General features: G+C 30.7%; 2 protein-coding genes across 2 annotated transcripts in view; both read left to right on the top strand.

The window, feature by feature from the left end:
- The window catches only part of P5cr-2 (Pyrroline-5-carboxylate reductase-like 2), a 379,085-nt gene that overhangs the window by 214,613 nt on the left and 148,739 nt on the right, over positions 1 to 15,733 (top strand). The window lies entirely within an intron of this gene.
- anne (polyamine-transporting ATPase anne boleyn) overlaps positions 4,772 to 15,733 on the top strand; it is a 33,329-nt gene continuing 22,367 nt past the window's right edge. Inside the window, exon 1 of the mRNA XM_085201662.1 lies at positions 4,772 to 4,926. The gene's annotated coding sequence lies outside the window, so the exon portion shown is untranslated. The remainder of the gene's footprint in view (positions 4,927 to 15,733) is intronic.

Below are 15,733 nucleotides of genomic sequence, written 5' to 3'. Positions count from 1 at the left end.
AGTGTCTAGTACAAATGTACACACGTGAAATTAGTCTATTTTTTTTTGTTTTATCCATATAACATTTAAGGTATTTAGTCAATTATTGTGAAGCTTTTTTAATTTACTAGTGTTGTGGGAGTATAGTCGAATCTGCATTCGTTTCGTTATGCTAGTGATGTACCTATATGTATTACACTAACAACGTAAACTAGTAGGTTCAAATATTGTGATAGCTTATGATCGTTTTTGTTCTCATTGACATTGAATTATTCGCTTTTAATAATAAATAAAATAATAAATGAAACAATGTGCGTGTGTTTGTATCTTGTTGTTTACGCACAAATATACATACAACCATTGAGTATACTAATTTTATTGTTAGTCGTACATACATATGAATAATCACCTATAATAACTACAGGGTGTTCACTAATGTTTATTTGTAAGCCGAAAGGATAATTCCAATGACAACCTCATAAGCTATCGGCTTGGCGATCAGTATTAAATCATTTGATCATTTTCTCATTAAACTGCCAAGTAAGTTTAATTATAAGAATAATTTGCTATATCCCAATGTTATATATAGCGGACCCTAGATTCTATACAGGAATGTTACGGATGTAATATTTCAGAAACGGATATAAGAATAATTCTATTTCAGTTACGATTTCGTTTATAGATACACAATTGTTTCGGATTCTCCGTAAGTTTGAATAATTTCGTTTAAGCTTATTATTTACTTGCGAATTTCATTTTTTAAAGAATTATAAAGAGAAATAATTGACAGTTCATGATATTTGTTGTTTATTATTAGTAATAAAAATAACTCCGTACTAAGCTTCAGTTTGTCAGTTCGGTCAGACAATATAAAAAACTTGTCCATACAAGTCTCATTTAGACTCCGCCCATATCCGAAACAATTTGTCCGAAAGATTTACACCAATTAGAGAGATTTCTTTATTTCGGATATCCGATGGAGCTCCGTAACATGCCTGGTTTTATATTAGCTTTCGTTGGATGCATTTCAATTTATATCTAGTTTATTTGTGACACATTGTGTTCTCATTTTGTATCTAAAGCTGGTGTTTCATATGTTGAAACGGAGCGATGATGTGAATACTATACAATTTAAATAAATGAAATTATATAAATATTTGTAATTGTTTTATTTTGTACTATATATTATGGTGTCCCTTTTGTTTATACAATACTAGCGACCCCTTTGCGGCTTCGCCCGCTTTTACTACTGGATTATTCATATAATGTATGTTTGCAAAGCACTTAAGATAATGTGAAAATTAATTAAACTCTAATGCAACCCGCATTTTCGTAGTTTCAATAAGGATTTTCCAATTGTTTTACTCGGCAAGGATTTTTTAGCAGGTACCGTAATTTTAAATCTTCTAATCTACTAATCTTTTCAAGTACTTATTAAAATATATTTAGATGACTATTTTTAGATAGTTAAATGACAATTTTTAAACGGAAGATATTATAAACAAAAACCTACCTACTAATAACTACTACAAAAAATATGAAACCAAATATATCATAGAAAAGCAAGCACTACGTGGCTGCCTGTGAGGAAAATTAAATAGAATGCATTGGCCGGGAATCGAACCCGGGCCGCCCGCGTGGATGACTGCTCATGACGCGCTTGTATAAGCAAAACGTCGCGGGGCGCGTTTCGCAGCAAGGATGTTTTGATATTGTAACTTCTAAAGTACTTATTAAAATGAAAAACAGTAAAAGACAGTTTTGATCTACATTAAATGGCCAACGTAACTAATATACTTATTTATATGCTGAGAGTAAGGGATAAGTAAAACTTGAGTCGGCACAGCTGATGAGTCAACGGCGTGATGTGTCAACAATTAAATGCGTTTTTCTCTAAAACTATTCGCAATTTCGAAATAGTGTAAACAGCAAATTTTATCTTCGTTTAACGTAGAAAATTAATAAAGTATTTTAAAGGTTAAGGATTAATACCATTATGGAAAAATATCCCTCACAATAAAAAATATATTGAAATTACTATTTTTAGACAGAAATATGATCACTACACGTTATCCTTAAAAGATAAAAATATGCTCTCGCGGACTTTTTTGTAGATCTTATTAAGAGGAACAATACTCCAGTACATTATTTTCATGTAATACTTACCATTAAAGCAGCGCATGCGCGAAAGTGGCTCAACGGGTGGGATTTTATACACATTTATCGTATTTATGTTAATTTACATAAGAATGTATAAATAATAAACTATATATAAACCTTCCCTGAGAAATACTCGACCTAATGGTGAAAACCGCATAAAAATCCGTTGGGTGGTTTAGAAGAAGAAGAGTTAGAAAGTTCAGATAGACACGAAAAGCGACTTTGTTTTATAAGATATAGGATAGGATAGGATGAAATCATCGTGTACAGTCAGTGTCAAATATATTGAATATTGAAAATATCCTAGAACATGATTTTTAGTAACGTATATCAATTATTTCATAATGCTACTTAAAATTAAGCTATTATTTTCACTTTAAAAATAATAAACAATGCGCGATGTGTTTATAAATTGTTTATACATATATTTAAAATAAAAAAATCAAAGAACTTATAGTGATTTCTATACTAAATTCTTTATAGGGCAAATTTGTATTGTAATTGAAAAATCAACGACAACCATTCAGCTTAATAAACAAAATATCTAATATTTATAAGTATGGAACCATAAAAAATTCCTATTGTAAATCATACCTGCCAAAATTAGAACGAGGAGTGAGTACTGGAATTTTATATGTTATTAGAGATATGATTGCAGGTATTATTAGAGAGTAGGACGGAACGACAATTTAGAAAATTACCGTGGCGCCATGTAAAGGAGGGGGGGCCATAACGGGAACCCCCATATATACAAGTAGCTATGTTTACTAGTCGTGTTTTGTTTTCAATAATATGCAACTATTTTACACCAGTCTTTAGTCCACCAATGAGTGACCAACGAGTATACTGCGCGCGTTTGTTTCGTACGACAGAATACTCTTTTCGCCTTATTTTCGTCTAATTTGTTTGATTATTATTAATTATTACTATTTTAATTTTTTGTTGTTTATTTCTAACGTCATAAGGCCCGCACGATGGGATATTTATGGGGGTAGATGGGGTAGTAGAGTGTCCATATCAATTTTGATGTTGGCCATATATTTGACTAGCGGACCCGGACGCGGCTACGCCTGCTTGAACTATAAGAATATTTTCGCGTCGGTCATACTCCTACTATGCCGCCCGAAGGCTAGGTCATTGCGAATCAGTGACATCTCCTTAATTATTTATTAGAATGTTATACCGTTAACTATAATTTCAATCTAGATAAAATGCTAAAAGTGACTTTTATATTTATTTTCATAAGAATGAATGTCAAAATGTCGCGGTAACGGTCGCGTAGCGACTCGACGGTTGTTATTAACATGGCAGAATAAATTGCATGTCAAATTAGAAAGTATTTTAATATATTAGTATATATGTGCTATGTAATGTTATATAGCCTATAGCATTTCTGAAAAATGCAGCTTTCATACAAAAGAAAAATATAGTAAATCGGACCAGTATATCCAGATATCTTAGCGTTCAAACAAACAAACTCTTCCGCTTTATTATATTAGTATAGATTAAGTATTTCACTTAAATATATCTTAATAAAATACCAAATATATCGTACAACATTTTACTATTCCTTCTACCATAGGTTCTTTCATAACACAAGTTACAATGTAGTTTATATATCCCCGTTAACGAAATTAGTGGTATTATCAATAACTCTGTATTTAGGTATCTGTACTTAGGCAGAGTCTATGTTCCCTTAGACAGGGAATGTCATATGATATGATATTACTTATATAACCACTTCTTTAGTTGCAGTAAAATGAATGTCATCTGAAGATTATTGAAGATAATGGCTCACTACAATTGTTTAAGATATGCGGATGGATACGTACATCTAAAATGTGAGGGGGTTCCCCTTAATTACGCTCTATTTCTGAAATACTCTGATGTTGTTACATTTCATGTAGTTAGGTATATAGAAAAAAAAAGTTTTACCAAACATAACTCAATATAAATGGAGACTTCTTGTTGGACTATACATCCGATAGTCGCAATACATAATATTTCTTTAAATTAATAGTAAATCCGTGAATATAAAACTAAAAATATTAATGATACGAACCGATTACCACCATGTGGTACCGATATATAATATCATAATTTTTAATACCGAGGGCCGTATCCCTAAACTAAACTTTACGCTGTATACCGCTATAAGGAGAATAGGCAGAGGGAACCTAGGAACCCAGTGTAGATTTTTCACCATTGACACTTTCCACGAAATTCTGATGCATGTTGAGTGTTAGAAGTCAAAGAGGCGCTTTGCCTCGTTTACAGAGCGAGCAAATGAATATATTCAATATTTTATTTCCTCGAGGAAATGGAATTCCCACTCGAGTGGGAGTCAAATCTACAACCCGTCGTGTTTACAGTCGCAATAATATTTTTAGTTAGATTATTTTATTGACAATCGCTATATAATACTATACCTACATTACATATAAAATGTTACAGTCAATTAAATATGAATCTACATAATTTACCAAATATTCACTAAAAAGTGAAATATATCAAGTATTTGGTAAAGTATATGTTATTAAAATGCCTACCTACAGACAAATACAAAACTTCAATATTTTTTTCACCGTAAAATCCTCTCACAACCTATCATGTAGTTTGTTTCACAGTTCACTTGCTTCAGTACTGCGCTATCCGTCAAAGCGCGCGCTGTCAGCGTCTGTAGAGTTTTGGCGCGGATTAGTTTTTTTAAATTATTATTCCGTTTCTTGACTGTGAATGTGTTTATAAAGTGCACCAAAAACAATCAGCCTATTTTTAAAAAAATATGTAAGTTTTTAAACTTATTTGATTTTATAATTTAATACGTATATTTTTAATTGTATTTACTAATTTTATTGTTTTAGATAATAAAATATTAGTTATTGTCGTACTCTTTAGTTAATAATGTTAGTTATATAAATGTTTATAAGTCTTGTGAATTTTATTCTTTCTATTTATGTCCAAAAAGCAAGCATTGTTTTCATATTTTACTAAAAATACTTTTCGAAAGTTTACTGTTTTAAATATGCCAAACACAGAAAATGCATATAACAAAAGAGTATACATATTTAGTTTTTAACTTAGCACCAGCTGCAGCGGCAGTGTAATATTTATTATGTAGATACGTATTTGGACGTGGTTACGCCCGCTTACAAATTCGTATTGTAAATTTGTATAAATAAATATAAACACTACCAAATCAAAACAAAAGCTTAAAGAATTAAATCTCTAAGTAATATTTTTTTCGGAATTTAGGAAAGGTATTCTCAAGACAAGATCAGTTGTTACTTAAAATATCGGCATTGCATACAATAATGCAAAAATATCAAATTATTAGTACAATTAACTTTGATTTAAAAAAATGTCATCTATACAATAATAATATAGATTTCGTTGCACAGGTGTAAAAATAAATAACGTAATGAAAACGGTAAGTAAAGGTATACTACAAAGTATGTCATTTTTTCTTTATTTTTTTGCCTGAACGATATAACATGTCGTTGGCATCATGTATATTGCAAGTAAAAAATATAAAGATAAATAAACGTAATACATTTTTTTGTCAATGCGCTAATTAAAATGCAAACATTTTTATTTGTTTAAGACTCACACGTCAATTGAAGGAGTTTGAAACGAAAAAATCTTTTAAATAACAGCCAGCTTACTCAAACAATTTTAAATAATATATATTTAATTACAACAAAATATGAATAAATGACTTGTGCACGTAACAATAAAGTTTTACCGTTCTTTATGTCGCTTAAATTTTATGGAAAATTTTTCATTTATTTTTAATTTCATATATTTTTTCATATTTTACTTGGTTATTCTTCCACATTGTTGCATCAAGTCTTAGCTTTGTGACTCTACATCAGAAAGAATTATATATTAATTCTTCATAGTTGTTACTTGGCATTCTTTTTAATTTTTCACGCATTTCTTTGCTGGAGTTCAAAGAAAGTATTTCATCCATCAGCCTTTTAAAGTCCACTGCTGGACATAGGCCTCCCTCAATGCTCGCCACTTCGTCCGGTCCTGCGCTCTTTGAATCCAGCGGGTTCCCGCTGTCTTCTTGAGGTCGTCGGTCCACCTGGTTGGAGGGCGGCCTGTACTCCTTTTGCCGAGACGAAGTAAGACGAAAGAAAGTATTATAGAGATTTATTACAATTTAGACTTATATTGCATCCTTGTAATAAATTATAACTTTTGCCATCGAGTTCAGTTAGGTACATACCAGTATATTCAGGTATATAAATACGCCATAATAACATTGTAAAAGTTATTTAAACTAGATTATAACTAAAAGATAAAAAATGCGCATACATAATGAATACTAATTAGATAAATAAATTTCCATATTCGTTAAATTGTAACATATTCATTAAAAAGAAACTAGAAAAAAGTAAATAACAGTATTTTATTTGGGTTAATAACTAAATAATTTCATTTTATACTTGACAATTACGTACTAATATTTTATCCTAAAAAAAAAATTAAATCAGCTTCACGTTGTATCCCGCACGCAGCAGGGTAGGCAGAGGGAACGTAGTGTTAAGACACTCCGTTCCCCACTTTCCGCCGAATTCTGGAGGCGTTGCGTGTTGAGTGGCGGAACACAACGCCGCACTTTGCCTCGGCTCCATAATGAAGAAATGGAAATATACATTTTAAATAAATATTTCACTTCCTTGACTGGTGATCGAACCCACAAGCAGTCGATTTACAGTCACACTTTCTGCCTCTGCGCCACGACTGGCCTCATATTTTATCCTTACTTATTAATAACGTAAATATAAAAAAATGTGTACATACAAATGTCAGTAATACTACCATTAATTAATAGCGTGGTGTATGTAATATGCATTCAAAACCACACGGGATGTTTATAAATATACTTAAAACATAAATATATCCTAATATAAATATACCCGAATTGGTTAAACTAAAGTACAATCCAAAATGCCAAAAAAAGACGACAATCAAAGGTCGACTAAGTCAGTCGGCCTTAAAACGAAGATATAAGCAATAGAAAAAATATATTTTTCAGCTTCTCTTCCAGTTCTGCATATAGCAGGGAAGGCTGAGAGAAGCTAGTGTCTAGGCACTCCGTTCCTGGCTTTATGCTTGAATTCGAGACTGCGAATTGAGAGTCAACACCGTGCTTAAAAGAAAACCTGTGTTTTACCAGTTTACTGTCAGACATCGATATAAAGTAAAATTTAAAATATTTCGAATCTCGTTATTTGCATCTCAGTAGATATTTATCATGAATTTTTTTATGATTCTCTTATCGGCGCGCTAATAAAACGAGTGGATTGTAAATCGTAATGTTATGTAAACATACGGTTTACTCATGTATGTATGTATACAACTTTCGAACACTTCGCATACCATCTTATTTAATGACAATATTCAACTTAGGAAGGCTTTAGATATAACGTTCTCTTTGAAAAATAAACAACTGACGTTATTAAAGATTTGATAAAAAAGATACATTACAAATTAAATTTAACTAGAAGATTTTTTTAAAGTGTAAAAAATAAGTTTATTTAAAAGATTTTTGTAGATTTAGTCAGTAGTTATATCGTTTTTTAATGTTTATTAAAATGTCTGTGAATGTGAATTTACCGTTTCTAGATAAAATCTAGTCATTGAAGGTGGCGAGTGTAAGTTCACCTGTACTTTCGATGAATGAAATTAAAGTAATAAACCATACTCATATGCGAGTCAGACTCCCCACCAAGGGTTCCGTACTAAATTCAGGATTGCTGGTCAACGAGAAGTACAATGTATTCATTATGTATGAAATGAAGCAGAAATATAAGTTTGAAATGATGTTTTTCTACGAAATACCTATAAATTTCTATTCTTATATTTTTTCCCCTATTTGTACTGTAAGTTCACTTCGTGCCAAATTTCATAACTGTAAGTGTAAAAGATTTATAAATGCACGAATCTTTTTATTAAGTCGATTAAGCAGCTTGATTTTTTGCGCTCCAAGGGACCAAAGACTTCAATATTTGTTTTTTTTATTTTGAGGTACGAAACCCTAAAAACAGTCAAGAATCAAAAATCGAAATCATAAGCAAATCTAGATTAATATTACAATAAATTATTAGACGGATAAAACTACAAAGAAAACAATTTCACATGACGATATTATAAATAATCAACCTTAAAGAAAATTTTATATAGTAAGATCACAATAGTATAGATGTGTTGTGTTGAGACACTCATTTCATTCAAAAAGTAACATTTTTATCGTAATGACGTAATTGTCGCTAATTGGTCTATGTACCTATGTAGGTTAAAATGTACAACCGAGGTTGAACCAAATACTAGCAACAAAATTCTTTATTTTTTATTTCTAATCTACTAAAGTACGATGTAGCTTCTAGTATGACACATCGTTCTCCACTTTCCGTCCAAATTTGAGACATATGAGAGGCAGAACTGCAAACGTCGTGCTTTATTCGCCAGATTTTCAAGTCTCCAGACTTAAAAATAATTAAATCCTACAAATTGGAATAAAATCCACATCCATCACGTCGAAAAGCGGACGTTGTCGCACCGAGCCATGGATCATGATGTTCTTGAAAATTATATTGTATTTATTAAATTACCCTGAGTATTTGACGTGCAATTTTAAGATTTTTTTCAAATTGTAGTCATGGCCAAAATAAAAAATACTAAGGTTTATATAACCGCTTAGACAGATCGCTGTTAATAACCTGCTTTAAGAAAAAAAATCATATAGTTGCATAAGCTTAGAGTTGATACTGTATTCTAGAAAAGAAATATAATTGTATAATAATAAAAATAAATACAACATATTGAATACAAAAAAATCGTAGTCAGTTTCAAAAGGTTAATTGACACTTGAACAACATAAAGTTAAGATTATATAATAAATTGTACCTGCTATTCTATTCAAAAGTAATATATTGAAGGTAGCGCTTAGAATTACATATAGATAGATACTCACCTAGTAAAAATATTGTAAAGAATATATTTTAAAAGAGCAATAATTTTATTAATAATCTATACATGTAATTGTTTTATTAGTAGGTTTAATTTATTTGAAATTTTAGTTGTCTATAGATGTGTGATGTGTACACAAATAACTGTGAAGATTAAGCGGATGAAGCCGTGAGCGTGTTGCTTGTAATAAATATGGCTATAGGTTTTCTTTTCAAACGAATAATATAGGCGCGATATCCTATTATTAATTTTGTGTCTTTTCATATCCTTTGCGTTCAATGCGTTGCGTAAACCTACATTCTCCACTTTCCTCTTGTTCTAGAATGGAACACAACGCCACTTTCCTTGTATGTATTGTAATATAATAAAAATAGCATTAATTTATCATTATTCATCTCGTATACATAATTTTTTGATTCGTTATAAATAATGTATAATTTTCGTCACCATATTACAACACAATAGTACGTATATGGAAAGGATATGACAATGCCATACAAAATGGCATGCGTCAGCCTCACAAACACAATTCAAAAACTTGTGTAAGAAGTAAGAATGGACGAACATTTATATTATGTAATAAAATATAAGCTTCACGCTTATAGCAAGGAAGGCAGAGGGAACCTTGTTCTAACACACTTCTTTCCCTACCTTCTGCCGAATTGTCGAGGCAACGCTTGTTGAGTGACGGAACCCGAGGCCGCGCTCTCGCCTTTGTATCAGAGCGAAGAAATTAAAATATTAATAAAAAGTAATTTTCCCGAGTCGGGATCGAACCAACAACCGTCGCGTCAAAGCAAAACGCTTGTGGCACGCGCCACGACGGCCTACATTTACTTTGTTAGTACTACTTACTTGCTTTTGCGTGTTATTATAGTTATAAGTTTAAAAATACTCTGATATTTTAAATTAGGAAGTACGTATGAGAAATAAGTGTTATTCGGTTGTCTAATTAAATAATGAATTAAGTATTATTTAAATAATGGTATTAAATATACTGTATATGTATCAAAACATACTTAAAAATGTATGGAATTCCAATTTTTTTGTAATATATTTTCTATTTTTATGAAAAAAGTAAAACTAGAGTAAGATATTTACATGTTATAGTTTTTTATTATAACTGTCATATTCCGATTATTTTTATGAATTCAAAATGTTATATACTTAAAGGGGTATTATAATACTATTTAGAAAATAAATCAATAATATTTTAATAATAATTATTATAAGAAACCGTTTACCTGCAAGTCAGTCTCGTCACTGATTGGTACGGATTAATTTCCGGATTGTAGGTAAATGGGGAAAAAGGAGTTATAAAAGTGCAAGCGTATTTTGTATGAAATAAACTATAATTACAAGTTTCTAATATTTTTTTTTATGAAATACCTGTAAACTTACACCCTTCGGATATTTTACTTTATAAGTATTGTAAGTTCTCACTTCGTGCCAAATTTTATGATTGGAGATCTACGGGAAGTACCGTAATTAAGTAATTTCATGCAAAAAACGATAATTTCATATAAAAATGCTCGTATCTTTTGCTTGCGTTAACTTAGATGCCTGATTTTTTCTGTTTCAAGGGGCTAAAAACCTGAATTTTTAATATTGATATAAAAAATAATCCTCCACATAATCTTGGGCTAAATGATGTTGACAGACGGACAATATTTCTATAAAGTTTTAGTTTTTTTCGTTTTGAAATACGGAACCTTAATAATGTAAAAATAAAATAACATTGTTGTAAACGTCATTTACTTAATGGAGTTTTTACTGTCGATGTATTGACCTTACCGATCTTACTTATTGTATTTTTTGTTGTTACAGCCAATTAATACTTTATCATCATGTTCTTGATGTTTTTTTTACATTTTTCATTTGATATTAGTAATCATTTATCTATTTTTTGGGCAAATATTAAAATTGAGCTAAAACATTGTCTTTATTACTTTATTTATTTTACTCTCCATCCTTATTTTCAGCAGCCTTCCTAATGAATTAGGAATGATGTAGGGTTTTGGGTGGTAGAATATAAAAGTAGACTTTTTTATAGCTTCATGCTGTATTCCGCTCATAACAGGATAGGTAGGAGAAACTTGGGAATCTAGTGTTAAGACACTCCACCCATTAAGTCACCGTCCGTCCGCTTTCGGCTGATCCTGGAGAATTTAATATGGTAAAGTATGTTAAGTGGCCGAACTCAACGCTGCGCTACCACAGAAATTTCATTTAAATATTTTCGTTTTATTGAACAACCTGTTTTTTTTCCAGTGAAAATGGACCTCATAATTTTGCTGTTGACAGTCAGATGCTGATCTCATGGCTATATATATATTTTTTTAACATTTGATACCACGATATCCTGTAAAGTCTGATATGTTCCTACTGCGTCACTATCGTCTTACTATTGTATTTATATTTGTTACTTAGATACGTACATATGTAATATTATTAATGAATATGCATAAGCGATCTTAAGTATGTTAGAATCATATAAGTTGTTGAATACTACTGAGGCCGATAATTTGGATCATGATATTTTGTCGTATCTTTCTGTCTTATTTAAGATATATAGTTAAAGTAATTTAAAAACAATAAAAATGTCGTTATTTGTACCTATTTACATAGATTATAATGTAATTTTTAATTCCAATAGATTTAGAATTTACTTATTGTCAACAAAATAATTGGACTGCCTATGATGACAGATTACTCTCTGGTAAAGGTTTTTTTAGGCGATTTGTAGTGGATAAAAATATTTTAATTAAAAATATATATAAAACTTTTAGTTTATCATTTCTCTTAAAAAATACTTACAGCTATGACCTTTGTAACCTAAATCCTAGTTCTCCGATCGGTTGTGCCGAACTTGACATACATATTACATACCCTCTGACATATGACGCTGTCCTATCAATCTATTCAACTATTACTATCCGGTGAGGTCGATCATTTTTTAAAATATGTCTTAATATTTCCTAATTTTACATATATGTATAAACATAGATCTATCTTGTTATGTAACTTTGCTATGTACCACACTAAATTATTAGGATTTCAAAAAATTGGTTGTGAATTTAAATTATATAACTAAATTACAACGCTAAATTTATTAAAACATATTGAGGAACATTGTAAAAGAGACATTCGTATTGTTTGCTCAAGTCTCAAGAGAAAATTCGGACAATTTCCCGTAAGAATTTGCCATTTTCTAAAGATAAAATAACTCTATTTTCCGATTTAACAGTGACGTTACACATCCTCTTGTATTGTAGCGTCGTTCTTTATCCTTTATTTGTATTTCCTTTTAAATTTATGAATTATATATAATAACAATTGTTTTTAAAATCACATTTTACATCTGTGATAATACTATAATGCATAAAAGTTACCTTCACACTGTAATTGACCCATTATAAATACATTAAAGTTGATAAATCCACTTGCTATTTAAACTAAAATAATTTCCCATGCTATTTTATACAGAAGTTCTTTATATTAAGGCATTGTTTAAATTTCATATATGCAAATCTATAGTATTTTTATTATGTACTCGGTTGTGTGTTCTAACTTCATACAAATAGTAGGGAACGTTGATAGTCGTATTGGCACACCGAGGCTTCACTACCATTTTCAAGATTGGAGATCAACGGAAAATACCTACAACTTATAAAATATTTCTGGTCTTGAGGGATTCCGTTTTTACTTTTTGAGGTACGGAACCCGGCAGAATCTTTATTGCAAGAACTTAAAATGCAAGTGATTCATTCATTTACAACTAAATTACAAGAGTATTTATTATCTTTGACGATGACGTCCTCTACCATGCAATTAAATGAACAATACAGTTTATGCAGGTGTACTTTATCTTTATGTAAAAATTACAATATTGAAACTAAGTATTGACCGTTAGCTATAGAACTTTTATAATTGTATAGGATTAACGTTAATTATTTTTTATACTAGCTGTTGCAAGGGGGACAAATTATAGAGACATTAAAGATATAAAGTTATATCAATTTATTCTCCATTTTCCATTTATATTATAAAATATATTCAATTAAATAATTCTAAATATACTTCTTTCCAACGTTGTAGACTTCTTGGTCTATTTTCAAGAATACTTAGATAATTATAGATGGCCCGATCGAAAAAAAAAACAAAATGTTTAAAATATCATTACTTCTAATAAAAAAGGGAACCTACAGTCACCACAACCAAACCAAACCAGTCGAAAACTTCCCTACTGAAACCTGAAATTTAATACCACGATAGATTCTAATTGTATATATTTAAAGAACTAAAAACTACCTTGCAACGACAGAACATTGGTACATCGCGTGAGCTCGTAATTATTATTGCAACAACTTGTAAAGATAAATGCTAATCCTCCCACTCTCGGTACAGTGTACAGATTTAACTTTGCATTTCAGAATTATTATCTTCCTTTTACGTAGGTATGTGCATTGTGTTTGTCGTGAATCTCAGCAAGTCGACTGTAGTTGTCATTTTCTTTGATTATTGTTTGCTATTGAACGTGACAATGTGACTTTACATACAAAAACAAATTGCTTCTTTTTTTTCTCAAATAATAAAAAAATATGTAGATTAAAATAAAATTAAACATGTAGAAAAAAACATTATTTATTGAAATCATTGAATACTTAAATTACTCAGTCAAATAAATAGTTTGAATTTCTATTATATAGTAGGGTATATTTATTACTTTTTTGTATTTTGGATATTATTCCTTTACTAATACATAACTATTTTATACCCTAAGAGCAGTCTTGGCGCAGACGCACGAGCGTGTGACTATAAACGCGACAGGTTATGGGTTCTCTTCCACTCGAGGAAATAAAATATTTATTTCCATTTTTTCGCTCCAGTCCAGGCAAAGCTCATCATTGAGTTCCGCCACACGACATACAATGCCTCTAAAATTTGGTGGAAAAAGAAGAACATAGTGTGTTAACACTAGGTCCCTCTAACCTGCTGTGTACGGGATATATATAGCGTGACAAAAATAAATAAGTAATTTTATTTAATCTATTTTCGTAATCCATTACGTGTACCGGAAAGTTCCGCAGTCCCAGTCTCATGGCAGACGGCTAAATTGGCGCCTCCCCCCTCGGGGATCCTGACTAGACCTTGCTCGCCTCAAAGTAATATATTGCTCATTTATTGTCACTACCTGTCGCCTATGAATTCAATATTGGACTCTTTTGGAATTATTATTTTGGTTTTTGCTTGGTTTTAAGTAAATGAAGAAAAATAAATAATTGTTATTGTCATTTATAACGTCACAATTATTTCCGCATAGTAAAGGAGCTAGAGAGAACCTAGATGAAAATGGAGAACGCTCCTCTTTCCTTACAATTTGGGACTCGATGGGTGAAGAATAGAATTCAACGCCCTCGTTTATCAGGCCATGGAAAATATAAGATATTAATAATAAAGCTTAAAAAGTCATTTTAAAACTTATCTAAGCTATGAAAGTTACGTAAACATATGCATTTGACCGAATTATATCGATTAGAGAGAGATTATAAACAGGAAGTTACTAAAGACACTCATAATAAGTATGTATATCTTATCTGTCAAATCGCTTTCTTACGAAATGAAAGTGTGGACCCGACGACGCCGTGTAAATGTAAGTGTAGTTAGTGTAAGTGATTACCACAGAGAGTAGAAAAAAGTAACTTATTTTAAATTTTAATAATTAGTTTTTAAATATTCCGCATATGGTAGATAGAGATGAAGAACTCTGTGTTAGCACTCTCCACTTTCCGCTCAAATCGGAGAGATTACGTGTTGAATGGGACCCAAAACCCCACTTTATTTGGTCTTATCAAATAGGAATAATATAATAATTTTAATGCATTATCTTTTCTACGAGTGGCAATCGTATGCTAATAATGGCCACTCCTAGGCAATCACTCGTAATTATTCTATAATATACAATACATTTAAAATACATTAATAATCATAGAGAATCTAGTTAAATAATTTCAATGAATGTATTAATTTATTAAGACTTCCAAGTTGTCAAGTGCTAGAGACCCCAATACTTATAACATGTTGCAAGAGAAACATTGCTTGTAACCTCATTTTCTACACTTATATTAAATGTTATCCATAAATAAATAAAATGTTTACCTTTAAGATATTCTAAACTTGGCTTGAAGAAATTTGACAAGAAAATTACTACACTCCCTGAACTAAGTACTTACTTACAGTTATACTCTTAAGATAGAATACTGTGAATATTCTACAGACTTATTATAGGCTCATTGCCTGGAGGCACCACCGTAGATCGCATCAACGCTGACCAGACTTGATGCGGTCAAACGCAAGCCTATTCCATATATTAAAAAAAAAGAAAAAAAAAAGGACGCTGACTCTACTAAACTTCTGTTACAATAATATCTATAGCTAATTATATATTTGAATCTATAGCCATCGGGAAAGGTCAAAAAGACAAGACTTATTCTACGCACTAGATGAAAATAATTTTAACATAATTTTTTTTTCTTGTGGGATTCGAATCCATAACCGGTGTTAACAGTCATATAAAATATATATTCAAATATAAATTTAAAATGTAAAGTTT

Source organism: Heliconius melpomene, chromosome 18 (genome assembly GCF_056956725.1).
Source record: "Heliconius melpomene rosina isolate 202511_hmr_F chromosome 18, ASM5695672v1, whole genome shotgun sequence".
Classification (NCBI taxonomy): domain Eukaryota; kingdom Metazoa; phylum Arthropoda; class Insecta; order Lepidoptera; family Nymphalidae; genus Heliconius; species Heliconius melpomene.
This window is presented reverse-complemented; position numbering and strand designations above follow the sequence as displayed.